Source organism: Anopheles darlingi, chromosome 2, assembly GCF_943734745.1.
Source record: "Anopheles darlingi chromosome 2, idAnoDarlMG_H_01, whole genome shotgun sequence".
Classification (NCBI taxonomy): Eukaryota; Metazoa; Arthropoda; class Insecta; order Diptera; family Culicidae; genus Anopheles; species Anopheles darlingi.
In genome coordinates, this window is record NC_064874.1 from 88,746,902 (window position 1) to 88,764,920 (window position 18,019).

The window sequence follows — 18,019 nt, forward strand, 5'->3', positions numbered from 1 at the left end:
GCGACGTTTAGTTCGCGCGAGGGGAGGAGGAAGAGGGGTGCTCCTTCTGGGTCCCATAACTCACTTGCACTTGCACATCCGGTGTCTCGCCAGCACCCGGCACCGGCACCAGCACCGGTACCAGCGATCCCACAGGAGACGATCTTACTTTCTTCTTCGCATCCGATGATAAATCGCTAGAGAAAAATATGTTGTACCGGTCGTTAATCACCGACACCGGAACGTGGACCCCGTGTAGGGACCCCGAAGGCACACTCATAGAGCATAGCAGACCAGCATGCTCGCCCTCGGCAAGGGATGATGCTGCCGTGCTGCCGTGCTGCCGAAGACCTGCTGCTGCTGCTGCTGCTGCTGCGTGCCGTATCGTACGCCGCCGTTTTGTTTTACGGCGTGGACCGCGTGCCGCCAGCCTACACACACGCTGGCATGAAAAATCCCTTGGACCTCGGACTCTTCGGATGTCCAGACAGACGTTGGTTAAGGGATGGAGTATGGAGAACGGGGGGTCCCTAATTGCTGTGATTAATTTCCCGATCTCCTCTAGCTGCAAACACTTTCGCTGTCGCTGCGTGTGTATGCTCTCTCTCTCCCTTTCGGTCGTTCCAATCTTTCTCGGGGATCGCTTTCGAGCTTTTTCCTTTTCGAGTTCCGATGCGCGCGTGTTGTCGTCGTCGTTTCACTTTCTTTGCGAAGAGGCCCCTCTTGATCCCGATCCTCTTTCGATCGATCGATGATTAATTTCCATCCATTCGGAGGATCGCGGGCACACGACGCAGTGTGCGTGTGCGTGTGTGTGTCGTGTGTCTGCGAGAAGATAGATATTAATCGAATCGAACCAATAGCGCGATCGCGCTCTCGCGCTCATCAATAAATCACGGGACGGGATTTGTGGAATCCCGGAGTGTTGAGGTTCCCCCCACAGCCCATGCATTGTATTCCCATGTGGCGCATTGTCTTTGGAGCTGGAAAATGACAAATTAACAACCCACCGGACAACCGAACGGACCCACCGATCGGAAAACGGAATGATTTTACAACTCGACTGTTTGAAAGATTAAGATCCTAAAACTGATAATGAAGGGGGGAGCAGTTTGCTTTTTTCCGATGTCACTCCCATGCATGCGTGTGCTATAAATACACCCCACCCTCTGGCACGCGGGTCGTGTTTATTTGTGTGTTTTTTTTTTCGGGTGGGATGTTTTATTTTTAAACTTCTTCCACTTCCATCCCAATTTTTAGTGAAGTGAAAGGTGTATGGTTGGTGGTCGAGGGTCGCGCGATGTTTTCTTTTAAACAAGACGTTGATTGTGGGACCAGCGACTGAACGACGGATGCTCGCGACTATGTTGCGTGTGTGTGTGTGGATGCTGAGGTGGAAACAGCTGGCACGAAAGTGTCGAAAGGTAACAACGGCGCCGTGGCTTAGTTGGTTAAAGCGCCTGTCTAGTAAACAGGAGATCGTGAGTTCGAATCTCGCCGGAGCCTTAGCACAATCTTGAGGTGGTTGGCCTTCAATCGCCTGGAAGAAAAGAGTGTGATAGTATTTTTTAAGTAAGTAATTTCTAAGGTGTCTCCGATTAATCTGAGTTATCAACATGTCTCCATCGATCGCATATTAATGTGGGTATGTTAATGTTATCAGCTCAGTTAACTAGCAGCAGCATATGCTGATCGCTTAAAGCGATACATTATCATAACCTCTAATCCAGTAGACGATTGACAAAACACAATCACCTTTTCTTACTCTGCTGCTGCTCTAAACAATGGAACCGATTGAAGAGGCGCGTCGAATGTGTGACCACACAGAGGGATATTTTATTTATTTACTTCGAACTGCTTGACTCGTATCTATCAAACAGCCACCAACAGGTCGATAGTCAACCCGTTAAGACGCGATTTAGTGGATGTGAATGGGAGGCAAAGAAGAAGTTAAATAAACATTTACGTTACCTCCCATGTAGAACGTATGCTGACGAGCGAGCACGTGCGAGATGCGAAGACGGCACAAACGTAAAACAAACATTAACCAATCCGGTAAGAACGGGTGGAGACAATCGGTCCCCCCCTCGATCCGGCTGGACTCTGTCTCGAAAGGGGTTTTGAGATCTTTGTCAGGCCACCAAGGATGCAAGTAGGGGTAGTAGGGGAATATTATGAAGTGTACTGGATCTGGATAATGATCTGCCTCTATGTTTATCGATTTGATAGTGAAGGTGGAGCACCATAAAAGGAGGCCGATCGTCTTGGCGATCGAGTGGAATGTACACGATACGGTGTACTCTCCATGCCGTCGTTAGTTCAAAAGGAACATTTATGAGGGTTTTAATCTTGCCAATCAGCTTGCAATCAGTGTAGCTGCGGGAACGGATTGGCATTCGCCAATCAAAAGTCGGGCTTACGATTGTGCTCTCCTTTTTGACCAGAATCCGTTGTTTCCTCCGACTAGCTAACGGACATACCGGCGACCTGGCAAGTACCGTAAAACCGTTTCCAGTTCAAATCCCAAATTAAGCTGCCGCTTTCTTGATTCTTCATCAGTGCTGGTGGAAAATAAAGATCCAACCAACTTATGGCCCCGGTCTAACGAGCATCTGCAATCCCTTTGGACGCCCTAGAACCTCAAAATTGGACAGAACACTCGGTTCGAAGCATGGTCTAGCATTATGTCGAAGGGAAACACCCGGAAACACACACTCACACACCTGGAAGACAAACAAATTAATTTATCTGTTGCCTCACCGTGTTATTTCTTCACCCTGGGCCACGTGCCTCTTGTTGAATCCAAAAATGGGGTATCCAATCCGAGCATCTGCAGCGCAAAACATATTTGAAGTCCGCAAAATCCGGGTACACCGAGCGGGAATGATGAGAGGAATTGTTGAAATTTATTCGTGAATCTTCTGGTCATGTATGAGACTGCACCGCTGGTGGTGGTGCACCTGTATGTTCCTTCCGGAATGCTTATTGCACCGGTACCGGGGCACACAGCATCGACGCGCTCTCCGGATTCCGGTTCGAATCGAGTTTCAAATCCGAGATCCACTGAACCGGAAATCATGACCCGACTGACTGACTGACTGACTGACTAGCTGGCTGGTTGGTGTGTCTGTAGAGCAGAAAACAGCAGCGCTGTACGTGTGTGTGTGTTTGGTGCAAGCGAAAAGGTTAGCCGGAAATTAGATTGATTTGGTCGTGTTCTGCACAAATGGAAATGAGACCTCTTTGCTCTGCCGCTCGGACGATCGTTCTGTTCTGTTCTGGAAACGGATTCTGGAATTGCCTGACCCTGGTGAATGAAGGGGAAAAAGGAAATGGGGCCAATGGTGAGGGCTGAAAACATGATTCCGCTTTGAACCTGATGCTCTAGCTAGTATTTCGGACCATCAGGTTGCTCTTCGGGCTGTGGAGGATTTTAATTAAATTTGAAGAGATTTTTTCCCGGTCTTAGGTTCCTCTCTCCACCACCAATCGCTTTATTTCGTTTGATCAGTACAAATTTGACGTACTATACCTCCGGTGCCCGATTATTTTATAAAATATGATCGGTTTGGAATGTGGACAATGTGATAAAATGTCGATAACGTCTTGCATCGGAGGAGGAAGCCGTTGATGAAGTTATGTTATGCTTTCGTATACCAACCAAACACCCGGATGCGCTCCGTTGCATATTAACTGTTTTTCTTGATCGAAATCCACTTGATGACCTTCCATCGGTTGTCGGAACGACTTCAAGCGGCCCAGAGTCGGTCGGCGCCGTTAGAACTCGACCGGCCTCGACCAAATGATAACGGCACCCGTCGTCGGCGACGCCGCTGCTAGTCGAAATGTTTTGCCAAAAAAGAATTCGGGATTCCAAAATCCCGTTTCATCTGGTTCTCTTCGTTTCTCTTTCTGGATCGGAATGAGCGGGAACGGTGGAAACGATGCGGACGAATAGCGGCAATCAAATAATTTCGCGATCAAACCGCACCCGGCCGGAGGTTTCGAGGGTTCTGTGTGCGACTTGTTGATTGGCAGGTCATCAGCAGCGGAACTGGTTTTCGGGGGCTGGGGCTTTTGGAGACGACGCTTAATCGCCGACCACCACCTACCGGGAAGAACATTTATGATTTCGGACGGGGTGGGTGTGTGGTGTTCGTTCGCATACACCCAGAAGCCTGTCTGAGTTCGTTGACTTAATTTTGATGAACTTCTCCGCTTCTGGTTGGATAGAGAACGTCCTCGTGCAAAATAGAGGACGACAAATACATTCCGCTCTAATCACACCGGACGAGCGACGGAGTGTGGATTTATGATTTCCGCTCCGCGAATCGACGCGTCAAACCGTGAATCCCGTTCAAAGGCGATAAAACGGATTTGCTACCGATCACCCGGAGCGAGGACCATCTGGACCATTTCGTGAGTGTGGGATTAGCTGGTGATTCGCTTCACAGCAGACGCGCTATGTGTTGGTTGTAGGGGAGTCCAGGTTGTTTGAAATTATCTCATTAATCACGCCGCTAAATGTCACCATTTTTGGGCCAGTCGGTTATCTGCCTATAGTTTAGGAGTGTTATAGAAGCCACGAACTCCAGGCGGACATCTGTTTAACGGTTAGTGGTGGTAGCGTTTCCCCGCGAGACCTCCACTCGTAGGGAGGTCTGCATAAATCTACGTCTACGTGGACGTCTCTGGACGTCGAGGCGCGATACCCTTGAACCTTAGACGTTAAGCGTTTCTGAATCGATCCGCAAGCGGCAAGTCGACCGACTGATCGCTGAAGTCGCGCGTTTATCGCGCTCGAGCATGGCCTTAAACTGGTGACATTATGCAAACGCGTCGGCTAGTGTGTGTGTGTCGACACCACTACTAGCTGGCATCAAAACAGACAGATCCCCCAGACCATTTGAGGATACAATGTCCACTTATCGCCGCAGTCAACGCAGTCGCTGCGCATCGGACGTGTCGGTACCAAAGTGGAGACTAACCTGTCCCACTAGGGGTCGTATCAACAGATCAACCATTAAACATCATTACAACCGTCATTTCGTCAAAACATTGACCGTTTGCTTGGCCAAAAAAGGGCAACTCCGTCTTAGACGGTGACGGACGGACGGACCGGACCGGTGATCATCGTATCACCTGTGTTGACGCAGCACGCCGGATGATCCGGTCTGGTCCGCGAATCTATCACCACACACTTCTGCTACTTCGATCGCGCCACTTACAGACATGGCGAACCGCATGTGTGTGTGTGTGTTTCCGCGCGATCAAGTGATCTTGTGCAAGGGGCAATGGATATGATCGTACCACTCGTATCCCCGATAAGGCACAAAGAACGTCACCGCGCCTTGGAACCATAAAATCGCTCTGTTGCCTTCTCTCTCTCGGGCGCGCTGATTGCTGCCGACGACCTTCACTTCACTCGAACGTGAATTCATAATACGGCACGCAGAGGGGGAGGAACAGGCTCTTTAGCAATTGCCAATAAATTAGCTCGAGCATATCGACGTCTATTAGTGTGTACCGTGGAGGAAGGACGGTAGTACAGCGTGACAGCGTTCGCTTCGCACACTCGCAGATACCTCACACAATTGTAACGCCAGCTCGTAAATATTTAAATGATCAACTCCACTTCACTCCACAGTCACTCGGGAGTGCATTCCTCGGACAGCAATTGCGCCGCCGTGCACAGGGTTGTACAGGGTTGTATCGAGCAGTCTGATAGCGCTAGTTTGCTAATGCTGAATGTATTCCTCCACTTCCACTCGGTCATGCCATGAAGACATTATAGAGCAATTGCTCTAGTCGCGGCTTTCCAGTCACTCCCATTGCAATGCTTAAACGATCCTCAAGGTTAAGTCGTTGCAATCGTCAAACGGCAGTAGCAACGAGATATGGGAATAGAAATAGTGACACCAGACACACACCAGCTGGAGGTGGAGCGGTTTGGCCCATGTCATGGGCGTAATCGATTCGCTAATTATGCCCGATCGTCGATCGCGGCACGAAAATTGCATCAGCAAAATATCCTTTTTGGAATGTGGCCTACTCCTCCCCACCCCAAAATCTGACGAGATCCAATGATTGATGCCAACGATGATGTAAGACTGTTGTAAAAATCAGTAATTGATTATCGTCGTGGATGATGATGATGATGATGGTACGGAATGACGCGCTTCTCGGCTGCCAAATTACCGCCCATTACGACATCGTCGTCAATACTGATGGATTACTTGCCATGTCGGGAGGGAGGGGGGATTTATGAGAACGCGACGCGACCTCCCACGGTATATCGTTGGTTTCTGCTCAACCGTTAATCAATTGCAGGTAATGAGTACCGGAGCCAAAGCTCTTTTAAGGCAGGTCTCCATCATTCTCTCCAGTTGTCTGGAGGGTGACTTAATGCGCAGGTCGATAAAAGGTTAAATCCATTATCGTGCTTCGGTTTCGATCGGCCACCATCGGAAGAAGGGTTCTTATGGGAGCGCCCATCACCCCCCTCTGCAAGAGTGTGTACTTGAGCAGGAGAATGTTGATGATGATGACGGGAGGTAATGTGCATTTACGGTATGCATGCCGTGGCCCGAGAGCAGCCGTTAAAACTCCGGGAACCTACATCTTACGGTGAAGAATGGTTAAGAAGAGCAACCATAAACCCGCGGGGGGTTCGGGGGTTGACTCTCGACATTAATGTCCTGCGGGCATGATTACGTCTCGATAGCCATCGATTGCTTTCGACGTCGACGCCGTTGTCGTTGGTAACGGGCAGCGTATGTGTGTAAGCACCTGGTGAAGAGATGATTTCAAGATCTTCAAAGCAAGCGACGACATTATTTTAAGCGAGGATTTAATGGAATCGTCGCCTAGGCAACTGCACTGCTAAGTAGGCACATAAGTAGGATTGCTGCAGTCGGGCAACGCGTTGATGTAAACGTCGGAAGCCTTTTACGATGGGAGCGCGAAGTGTTTATGCTTTTGCGGGCGATGGGGAGAGGGTGCACGTCAATCAAAAATCTTATGGCACCGGCACTCAACAATAGGCGGCGACTACAATGTAAGGATCAGTATAGGTAAAGAGGGATTGTCTCGATGAGCTTAGCATAAGAAGTATGTACGCGACCTCATACCGATCCGTAATCCGTTTAATGTTTTTCAAATGGCGTACTCATATAGTTCTCATTGTTTTTTAACCGAATGACAGGTACTTATCCTCATCACAATCCTCAACCTGTTATGTTACGGCAGCATAATCGCGAGATACTATCGGAACCGGAACGTGCTGGTGCAACATTTTTAAACACTTTTTAATTGGTCTCTAGTCAACCGCCAGCCAGCCAGCCAGCCAGCCAGCCACCGTGTACGTGTCCAGCGTTGAAATGTGCCCATCACTAATTCCCTCCAGAAACCCCAGATGAATCTATTCAAGCCATCACCACCAACACCAGCACCAGGGTTGGTCGTGAAAATTTTTAATTGAATTTTCCCACTGCTCTGGAGCGATGACCATCACCATCACCACCACCACGCTTCTTCATGTGCATTTCAATCATGCTACGTGACGAAAACACATTTACAGACATGCGTGACGCTTGCGGCTGACCGGGACCGAAGACTGGTCGACTGGCGCCAGACACACACTGACTGGTGCCGACCGACCGACCGGTCAGCTAGCCAGGATTCGGAAGTTTAATTGGAAACGGTCATATTCCGATCATGTTTTTCCATCATCCGCGATGGTCTCTCTGTTGGATGGCTCCGGCTCTGCGTGATGCTGCTGCAGCTGACGGTTTCTAGAAGCCTTCGGGGCAAGAACCATACGCCTGGCCATCATCATCATAGCTGTCGTCGTCCAGGTCGCCGCCACTCATCAGTATGCTCCAGAGAAGGGTTCTCGGCAGTCGGTACGTGTGCGTGTGCATGTGTGTTGGTCGGAAAATGTGTGTAATTTCGCTAGGACACACGAGAAAATGCCGAGTTGGGCTGATGGCGGCCACCGCACTTGACTCACAATTCGGGTTGTATCCGTTTCCCGGTCCACATCCCATGGTCGATCAATATTTATAATTACGGTATAACGAGAGCGTGCGAGGGGCTGGCAGAGCATAATCCTTGCGTTCAGTTTCTTCGGACACATGTCAGGTCAGGTTGATCTCGGTACGGTAGTTGGAGTGAGCAGAAAAGGGGTGGCCTCTAGTCCTCAAAACATTGATGTGTATTGATTGGAAGTGTCTGAAAAGAAGTTTGCAAGCAAACTATGTTTAACATTTATGTCACGAAGGATTTCGTTAAACTTTTCCAACTTTTCGGTCCGGTTCGTTATTTAAAGTTTTCTTGGACATCCCACTCCTATCATCTCCAATCGGGTTTGTATATCTGGCCTGTTTGAATGTTAAAGATAATTAATGGAACCGTCCTTGGCGTTAGCCTTTTTGCATACATTCGATTGCGTTGAACACGAACAACATGCAGTCCGGCTCGTTCCACCAATTATGCGAGGTCGAAGAACAATATGTCCCCTCGCCCGTGCGTGCCGCGTCAATAATGGTCTAGCTTCCATTTTAAGATGGCGACAGGATTAATTCCACCAGCGGAGAAGATAATGGCGATGCGATACAAAGGCATGCAGCTGCCTCGTTATCATTACGATGCCGATGAAGCCACCTCTCACCATCAGCCCCTGGAAATCAGAAATCCCCCCTCCTGTCACTCGTTCGTTATTATAGCGGTTGCCATGGTAGTGGTGGCCCCGACCACTCCGAAATATGGGCATAGACGAAGGATAACTGGTTGCGTGCGACGGGTTGAGATTTATCGATTCCAATCAACGAAACACACACGCTGCGTGTGAGGTGGAGAGAGGTGCAGGAGCAGGAGCAGGGGTCTTTCATCGAAGCTTAAAATGCAAAGTGATCTACCTGTAAGGTGACTCCCTCCACCATTACGCGCACTTATGCTGATCAGGAGGTAGAGGACGAGATGATGATGAGGATGAGGATGTAGATGATGATGATGGCTTATCATGTGAGCCACGATGCTTTTTGAATAATTACAGTTGGCAAAGCGATTTTCGCATTTTTATGGTTTTTTGTTGTTTTTTTTTTATGATTCCGCACAAAACCATTTGACGGCCATGAAGCCATCTGATAAGCATCGGCATTTATCGGCTATCGCTCAGCTCAGCGACGGAAACTCGAAACCAGCTAATAAGAGCTCCTCTTTTTTCTTCTTCTTTTTCTGCCTGCTCGGTGTTCCTATGCCCTGCGGGCTCCAAAAAGGCCTAATGATTGTGATTGTGGCTTCTTCTTCCTCTGCAACTGCTGCTGCTGCTGCTGCAACTGCTCTTATCGCTATTCGTTCGCTCGGCCGCTCTCAAGTGGCGATTAATTTCCAGTTTAATTAAAACACGAATAATTTCTGTCATTAGCCGGCGCGTTTAGAGCCCGACCAAGAGCGACCGACACCCCGGACGACGGACACCGGGGCGAGAAAAGATGCACTGCATCAACCACCGGTGTGGCGGCCATGTTGGTGGCAATATTTGAGGTTATTGCACAAGTGTTGCCACAGTGTGCAGGTGTGTGTGTGTGTGGCTGTTCTTGGCCGTGGACAGGAAGAAGCTGGCCTGGCAGAAGACCGAGCCGCGCGTTCGGCTCGTTTTACTTTAATGATGGCGATAAAAACAGCAATCACTAATTGACGATAAATGCCTCCGGGGAGGCGAGGGCGCGAACGCGCGGAGTGGCTGGAACTTCTGGCTTCTGGAATTGAGCAACCTGACAATTATGGCTCCGCCGGCTACTGCTGCTGCTGCTGCTGCCCGATGTGCTTTCCTCGCTCCTCTGGGATAATGTCGCCACACGGGCCATCTCCGGCTGTCTTTCTGCTTGCAGCGGATCAAGTGTTGTGCTGGAAGAGATATGATGGCCACACACTGGTCTCGAGGTCGCCACCATTCGCTCGCTGTACCGCAAGAATGTTTGCAGACTCCACACTCGATCGCAGTTCCTCGGGAGTTCCTTTGACGAGGGAGAAATCGACCATCGTCGGTCGCCCGCTGTGCACCAGCTGCTACCTGCTGCTGGTGCGTTCCTACCACCGTGAGCAGGATTCCAAGGCGTAATCAGAGCGTGAAGGATGAGCTTTGCGCGTTGAAAAGTGGCAGAAGAAGAAGACGCTTCATCAGATTGTCACTTGTCACATACTCCATTGTGGCGACCGGGGACCGACCGACGACGACTTCGCATTCGAAACTCACTTTGTCTTTGTACGCGCTGTGCGAACGCCAGCACATCTCCCGCCAGCTTAAGAAGCGGATGATGCAGACACAGCACTAAGCGACATTCTCAGTCATCTATCTCTGGGATGAGATCAGAGTTCCAGCGCACGTCCAACGCGCGTCAACGGTACGGCAGACGCAGGTGATTTACGATTCAGTCGCTGCAGCTTCAGTTCCGAGTTGCAGTTCGTCCTGCCGGGGCTCGTCAAAGCTGCGCACTCGCTGATGCTTATGCTGTTGACATCCATAAATATTCCCACATGTCCGCGTCCGCAGTCCAGTCCAGCACGCAAGAGGTCAAGTCCCTCATTATAGTGTCCCGTTCTACGTTCGTCAGACGAACCACCATCATCATCGTTGAGTGGTTAGAAGTCAATAGACGGACTGCAAAAAAACCTGAGCGCCTTCCCGGTGCACCGCTAGATGGCTGGACGCAGAGAACAAGCGCAGGGATTGTTCCGAACGATCATCGGCATCCATGGTACCAGCCAGCACTCATGCGCTCATGCACGATTGTCTCGTTAAGGCCACGATTGTGTCGGTGAATGCTGCTGCACTGTCAGCAGCAGCATCAGCAGCATCAGCAGCAGCTTAGTTGCCGTTTGCTCGCTTGCAACGATAAAATGTCATAACGATCGTTAGCGATGATCGTTCGCAATCTCGCAAAACGTTAATAAACGGTAATTATCATAATCTCTCTCTCACTCGCTCTTTCTCCCCGTAACTAAACCACCGTACATCAGCTTGATGTGGTCGATGTAAGAACCCCACAACATCGACCATTTGCCGCCACAACGGTAGACGAGATCATCGGTCTCGGATCGATGTCTTCGCCTGGCGTCGAGAGATAACAGATAGGAGAGAGAGAGAGAGAGAGAGAGAGAGAGAGAGAGAGAGAGAGAGAGAGAGAGAGGATGTTGATTCAATTAAAATCCCCTTTTAGCTGGCGACTTGGTTGCCCGGAGGTGTACCAGCTTGCACACACACACACACCGTTGCATCGGGAATGTCGTCCCGGTCTTTCCGCGGCCATCGCGCGTCCGGAAAGGGAAGATGATTTATGAGCGTTTACTTCTGCTTGGAATTGTACGAGCACCATCGGCAGGTCCCCGTGTGGTGTGTGTATTTGAGACGATATCCTGCAATAGATGATATGGTTTATAGCGGCAATCGATGGGAAGGTGTAACGGAGAACGACCTCATCGATCCAACTCGATCCAAGTCACTCGCCTCTCCCCCCGGTAGAAGGGGAAATTGCCATCGTTATCGATGGGCATGGAATTGAGCAAAAATCTATTTGCTTCGAACATTGTTTCCTGCCCGCTTGCTGGACATCAAATGGGGAAAAAGACCACCATCCCTCTCGATTAATGCTGAATTGAAGATTTAAGGCTTATCCTGCGTGTGTGAGTGCGCCCGCGAATGTCGCATAAATCAAGCGATCAAGCGAGAAGTGATGGGTGGTGCGTCCATGCAGTGAGAATGGTACGACGATGCGTCAGATTTGTCGCGGTGTATTAGAAATGCGCATATGTGAGGAAGCGCAGCATAATTTACTGTTGCTGCTCCATGCTGCGTGCTTCGGGCTACCCATGGGCTGCCAGTGATTGATGGCTGCGACAACAGGCAATCAAACACACCAGCGCAACGTTCGATTGAAGATGGCCTACCCGCGGGTTTAGAGAGATCGATTGAAAAGCCCCAGACCAGACTGCTGGCGAGCTGTCCGGAGATCCGTCAGGTTTTTCGTGTTTTTATTTTGTCACTCCGGAAGCGCACAGGTCGAACCATAAATGTGGACATGGAAAATGGTTTTGACAGGTGGCGGCAGAGTCCTGCGCGTTCGCTTTCCATAGTGCATCGCGTAAAATGAATATCGATTGCCCTGGAGCAGTTACAGGCGCATCCAGCGGAAGGGAAGGGAGGGGAAAACTGGGGGGACTTTCACTTGAAAATGCATCGAAGGCCCCCCCCCCCCCTCGGGGGTTGACTTTTCCCTCCTGATGCAGCCTCAATCCATCAACAGTTATTTGCCTATTTATCATAATAATAACTCATCTCTCTCTCGCTTTCGTCTTCGAGTCTCATGTTTCATCTCTCTCTTTCTCTTTTTCTCTCTCCCTTTCCAGGTAAGTGTTGCTCCCCGCTTCAACTCTCTCGCGCACAACAACCTCCCTAAACATCCCTTCTGGCGGCGTAAGTACTCAACTGTCGTCACTGATCATCATCATCATCTTCACGACGATCGTCGTCCTCATCACCAGCTCTGCCCGGTGGCGACGATCGTTCGAGGCTGTTTGACATGCCCATCCTTTAATGCATGCGTGGATGGCGTGGAAAAACGGGAAATTCACTCGGGGGAATTCCCGAGCTGCTTTTCACATTTTCTCTCCCAGCCTAGGGTCGATCGGTCGATCGAAGTTTAATCGATCGATTTGCCTAAAACAGCGGAGAGGAGGGGGAGGGGGGATCGATTTGCATCATGCTCCTCTCCGGCATGCACATACTATGTGATGCACGCGTTGCATTTCCCTGTTGGCCCTCGCTTTGCTATTCACTTTCGCCTTCGCTTCGTCGACCGGCCTGAAAGGTGGCGAGTTCCCGCGCTGAAGATTGATGAGGGCAACGCGTCGCGGCCAAAGGAACGTGGCACACGATTTATGACCACCGGACCTGCGCTCGAACAGCAGCAGGTCGCGTTGAACGATCTTTGAGAAGCGATGCAGCAGCAGCAGCATCATCATCAGCACCGGCACTTTGAGATGCATCTCGCGATGGCAGGAGATCAGGAGGAGGTCCTGTCCAGCGCTGAGTCTGAGACCTCGTCTGGTGAGTGATTGGTGAATGGTCAGCTGGTGCCACTCGTCAAGCAGCCCTCTGCGTGTGTTTGTAGCAGTGAAAGTCACGTTGAAAGGAGAAATATGACGGAACCGGATCAGCAGCCAAAGCCCGCCCCAGCTCAGAGCATAGGCCAGCCAGCGAGTGAAAGTGAAGCAACGAAATGGAGAGTAACGACCTTTTGGGGAGGATTTTGCATAAAATAGAATTTAATTCAATTTGCCAAGCCGCGATTGACGTCAGTCCATTCGTCTAACTCGTTAGAAATCAATTGTCTCCAAACCAGACGTTGCGTTGTGATGCGAACCATAATTAGAAGCATAAGCCCCGGTTTGGTTTCATCAGTGTAATCATAAAGACCAATCTCGTGCGCTCAAATTGTTCATTAAAAGTGTTCGGTCACAACGTAACGCCACTAACGGAAGTAACCGTTTGGCGATTCCACGAAACAGATGGACAAATTGCATGCATTCTGTGGTCGTCCATTCTTAGGGAAAGGATGAAACCAATTTTGAAAGACACATCTGGCCGCGTCTCGTCGGAGGGCAGGACGTCGTACTGCCGTCCTGCACCGAAAAGCCTTTTATTGAAATTAATGAATGAAATTAATTTACTTAGAAGACACACACCATTCATGGTCGCATGGAGTTGCGTGGCTCATTTTGCAAACCAACGTCGCGAGAAAGCCCCGAAGAGAAGAACAAGAGACGCAAGAGACCATTCGTCATGCTGCTTGAGAGTTCTTTTTCATTCAAAGAACAGACGCAAGAGTATGCGCGCGCGCGCCCGCCTCGGCCGACGGAACATGATAATGTGCTCCATCGTGTGCCTCATGTCGCAGGTCACCAGAGAAGAGTACTCACGGCGGCGGCGGCGGCGGGTTGATGAGGATATCACTAATTATAGTTACACGGTCGGGTTGAGCTCGCGCTCGAGCGACGTACTCGCGACATATGCCCCGCCACAGTCGACTTCCGGTCAATGTACTGCCCGTCGGAATGCTCGCGTTGGTCTGCCAAAAGATTTCGTTTTCTTTTCTCAACTCGCGCGCGCGAGAAGAACGAAGTAACGGTCGCGTAGGTCGCGGATCAGGAATTCTAATTAAAAAATGGCACAAGCGAACCGGCGACACACTTTAATGTCGGAGTGATTATCTCTCTCGGACACGCTCGACACGTAGTTGTCGATTAGAGGATGGCGCGCAGGGGGAACCGAAATGGTCCGGTTTCGAGTTTAATTGAAATTGAATCACGCGCCTCGCTTGGTCGCCGGCACCACTTCAGTCTGGCTGACTGGCTGGCAAAATGCTGGCAACGAGAATATGCTTTCCCTTTGTGGCGAACTACGAGGACGACGTTCTGCTGCTCATTGCGTGGTTGGAGCTTCTTGTCGGTGTGGCTCCGTGTTGCATTTTCCTCCGAATTAAATTTGCATTCGTGTCGTCATTTGTGCCTCGCGGCTTGTGGCGTGAAAAACGACCAAGTCCCGCGGCCACCGGTGTGTCTCGGTGACATATTCTTCATTGTGTTCTCTATTTGGAGCTGACAGTGGCTTCTACCGAGCGGCGGCTGGCGATGGAAGAAAGCTAAAAACGGAAACTCACTTCCAGTAGTAGCAGCAGCAGCAGCCTCAACAACCTTCTGCTGAGAGAGTGCACAAATGTTGGCGGCTGTCGGTGTCGCTGTCGGCGTCGGCGTGTTCTCCATGTTCGAACCGAAGCCGGGCATGATGAAGAATCGTCACCACGCTAGAACATGCCACGGAGCGCGCGCCTACGCGACACGCTCAAGTGCTGTGCATGTACGGCGCGCGGTGGTTTCATGTTCACGAAGGTTTTTGAGCTGGTGAAGTGATAAATAATTTCATTTTACCCACGCGATGAGCCGCGGCCGTTCTCGTTTACCGTTCTGGTGACTTATTCATTTAGCGAACGTTTGTCGGCATCCGATCAAATCGGTCAAATCGGTTTTCATGCAACACGTACACACACTCTGTACTGGTGCTACATTGTGTTACGCGCCAGTAGAACATGTACTGCGCATGGATTGAAATGATTTAAAAAAACCATAAAAAGGTCATCGTTCACCTGTTTCAATTTTGTGTCTTGATTCAGGGTGAACTAGGCTCCGGCGAGATTCGAACTCACGATCTCCTGTTTACTAGACAGGCGCTTTAACCAACTAAGCCACGGCGCCGTTGTTGCCCTTTCGAAACAATTGGACCACCTGTTTCCACCTCAGCATCCACATACACACACACACGCAACATAGCAAGCGGCGCCCCGGTGTCTCCAGGTGGATTATTACTATCAGCCAACAGCATCGATGACGCGTGTGCTTAGCATCAGCTTCAGGGAGATAAGAAACATCCAGAGATAACATTAGAGCTTCGAGGCCACCGTAACTGCAGCTATAAAGGCGCTGAATGTATTTACAAATTCAAACGTCAGAGTAACCCCCACCCACCATCCCTCGGGCCAGTTCGCAGAATGTACTGTTAAAAGCATCCTGCATAGAAATCGAGCAATGTTTCATTTTCATACTTTCGCGTGATTTATCCGCAAATTTATGGCCGTCTGCCGCCGTGTCGCGTTGTTGCTGCTGCTGCTGCTTCTGTTGTTCACGCTGTGATAGTGCGCCTCTGCTGGGGCATGGCGTCTGGCTCCCGGCATGTGTATAGACAAAATAGACGCCGTTCTCTAGCTCCCCCCAGAGGTGAGGCCCACCCCTTCTTGGTCGATGAAAAGGGTTCGCATGTCTGTGTTCACGTCTGTTGCGATCGTCGTCGTCCCATCCGTTTCCCAGTTTTCATTTCGGTCTCGTTGCGTTACTTTTTCATTTCATTTTCATCGTGTTGCCCGTTATGTTGTGTCGTCACAGTCAAGAGGATCAAGTTTTTCGCGTGTATAATGCTGGCGCTTTGGTGGGCTATTTGTTCAATTTTGATCGTTGCAAATTTATTGGCTTACCTTTCTTTTTTTTTTGCGAGGGTTTTTTTCACACAACACATGAGGGCGTTTCGGTATTTTTGATTTTTCGTGGGATTTCCACATAAATTCCTCCCACCCGCCAGAATGTCGTGCATCATTCGCTACCGTTCGGTGTAGTCAGCCGGCGTAGGCGGACTATTAATTATGCTGAATTGGCAGAAAAGTTTCCTGCATGCGAGCGTGTGTGTGTGTGTGTCCAGTCTGATGCTCCATTCGAACGCTTCCGTTCTGGGGCGTTGTATTCGGTCAGAATCCGGATATCCGGACCCCCCCACCCCCCGTCACGTGTGCAATGTGATGGCATTCGCGCTCGGTGCTCGCACGCTCGCCACTCGGGGAAGGATAATTAATGACACTTGAATGATGGTAGCGAAAGGACACCGAGAGCCCATGGCGTGACCGACTCGGGGCGTTGGTGTTTATTAAACGATGTATCCAACCGGTCCGGGCACTAAGCGAGTGAAACGGATCGGTTTTTGCACCAACATACACATCGCATGCACTTCAAGGATGGGAGGACACTATGCTGGTGCCTTGTCCGTTGCAATGTGCGTTTCATTATGCTGGTGATCCAGGACGCTTTTTATCCGGACGTTCAAGAGTGCCCTATCCCATGTGCCCGTCCTTTAGCACGCGGTACTCAGTGACAGGATCGATAGTGGCAAATTGATTGATGATAAAATGATGGATCAAATTGTCCTTTGATGAGTGTGGACTGAGCGGCAGTTTTTGCTTTGATTTACTCTGGACCCTGGTAGTTAGCCAGCAGAGTGCAGGTGCAGCGCTGCTCTAGTCACCGAATATCAATTGCAGCGGATTGTGCGCTTGCAATTGATCGCATCTCATTAATGGGATTGAGCGCTGTAATTTGACTTGATGGACCCTCCGGGCATTACTTATTCCGGGTGTTTGAATAGCGCAGGAGGTTGCTTGAAAGGAGCGAGAGATGTTTTTTTTTTCTGAGAAAAAACTAATTGATGATGTCGTTCATCATGCTGTTAGTAACTGATACCATTGTCAATAAGCTATCGAATGTACAAACGGTCGAAGGATAAAGGCAGCAAACGCTTGTGCGCCATTTCTTGAAACGGAATCGATGGTTTTCTACCATCGACTCCCGGCTACGTTCTTTTAAAGTGTTTAAGCTCCACTGCACAAACACAAAAAGGAAACGACTCCGAACGCGCAAACCCAGCTCGGATGCACAAGATTGTAGGAGAGCAGCGGGGAGAGAGACTGATGGCTTTTGCATTTGCATCTTTGTTCTGCTTGTTCCGATGGCGTAAGGTCTGAATGAAATTTAATTCCTTGGCCATTGGCAGCGTGGATCGGATTTCATCCCAGCAACCCGCAACGCAATCCGAAGCAGCAATAGAACAGGTTCCTCAGAACCGCGTGGAAGTGAACCGACACGAAGGAAGATGAGAGGAAGCACAAAGAGAGAAGCAAAAAAAACCAAGACGGAATCCCAGAGACTTGAGACGGAAATCATCCGAGAGTAATTTAATTCAGCATTATATCCGCCCTCGCTGCCAGAGGAGGGGGCGTCCGTTCGACGACCGGAGGCGAACCGTATTTGGGTGTCCTTTGGCTGAGAGTGGGAGTCGTCACACGCGGGCACTACCGAACGGCGTACTCGGGAAAGGAACGGTATTCCGCAGGAGAGAGAGACTTCGTCTTAATGACATAATCATTAGCAGGGGAGCAGGGCACGGACACGAGGTGAGACACGCGACGTGCAAAAGCATTTCGATTTGTGCCACACAACACAATGTGAAGGTGGTTCTGGAGTTAATAATCTGATTCCGGGGGACAATTCTTTGACTTCTTTTCCTTCCACCTTCGCCGGAATGGTCGTTCTTGACCACTTAGTTGAGTTGCGCAAGGACAGGTTTTTTGTGTTTTTTTTTTGGGAGGTCTCCGTGGGAAGAGGC

General features: G+C 50.0%; 1 protein-coding gene and 2 non-coding genes across 6 annotated transcripts in view; 2 read left to right on the forward strand and 1 right to left on the reverse strand.

Annotated features, from left to right (window-relative positions):
- LOC125951615 (probable G-protein coupled receptor Mth-like 1) overlaps positions 1-18,019 on the forward strand; it is a 155,948-nt gene that overhangs the window by 87,352 nt on the left and 50,577 nt on the right. The gene's annotated exons all lie outside the window — the stretch shown is intronic.
- Trnat-agu (transfer RNA threonine (anticodon AGU)) lies at positions 1,412-1,485 on the forward strand. Its single transcript has one exon. It is a non-coding gene; the product is annotated as a tRNA-Thr (tRNA).
- Positions 15,218-15,291, reverse strand: Trnat-agu (transfer RNA threonine (anticodon AGU)). The gene has a single exon. It is a non-coding gene; the product is annotated as a tRNA-Thr (tRNA).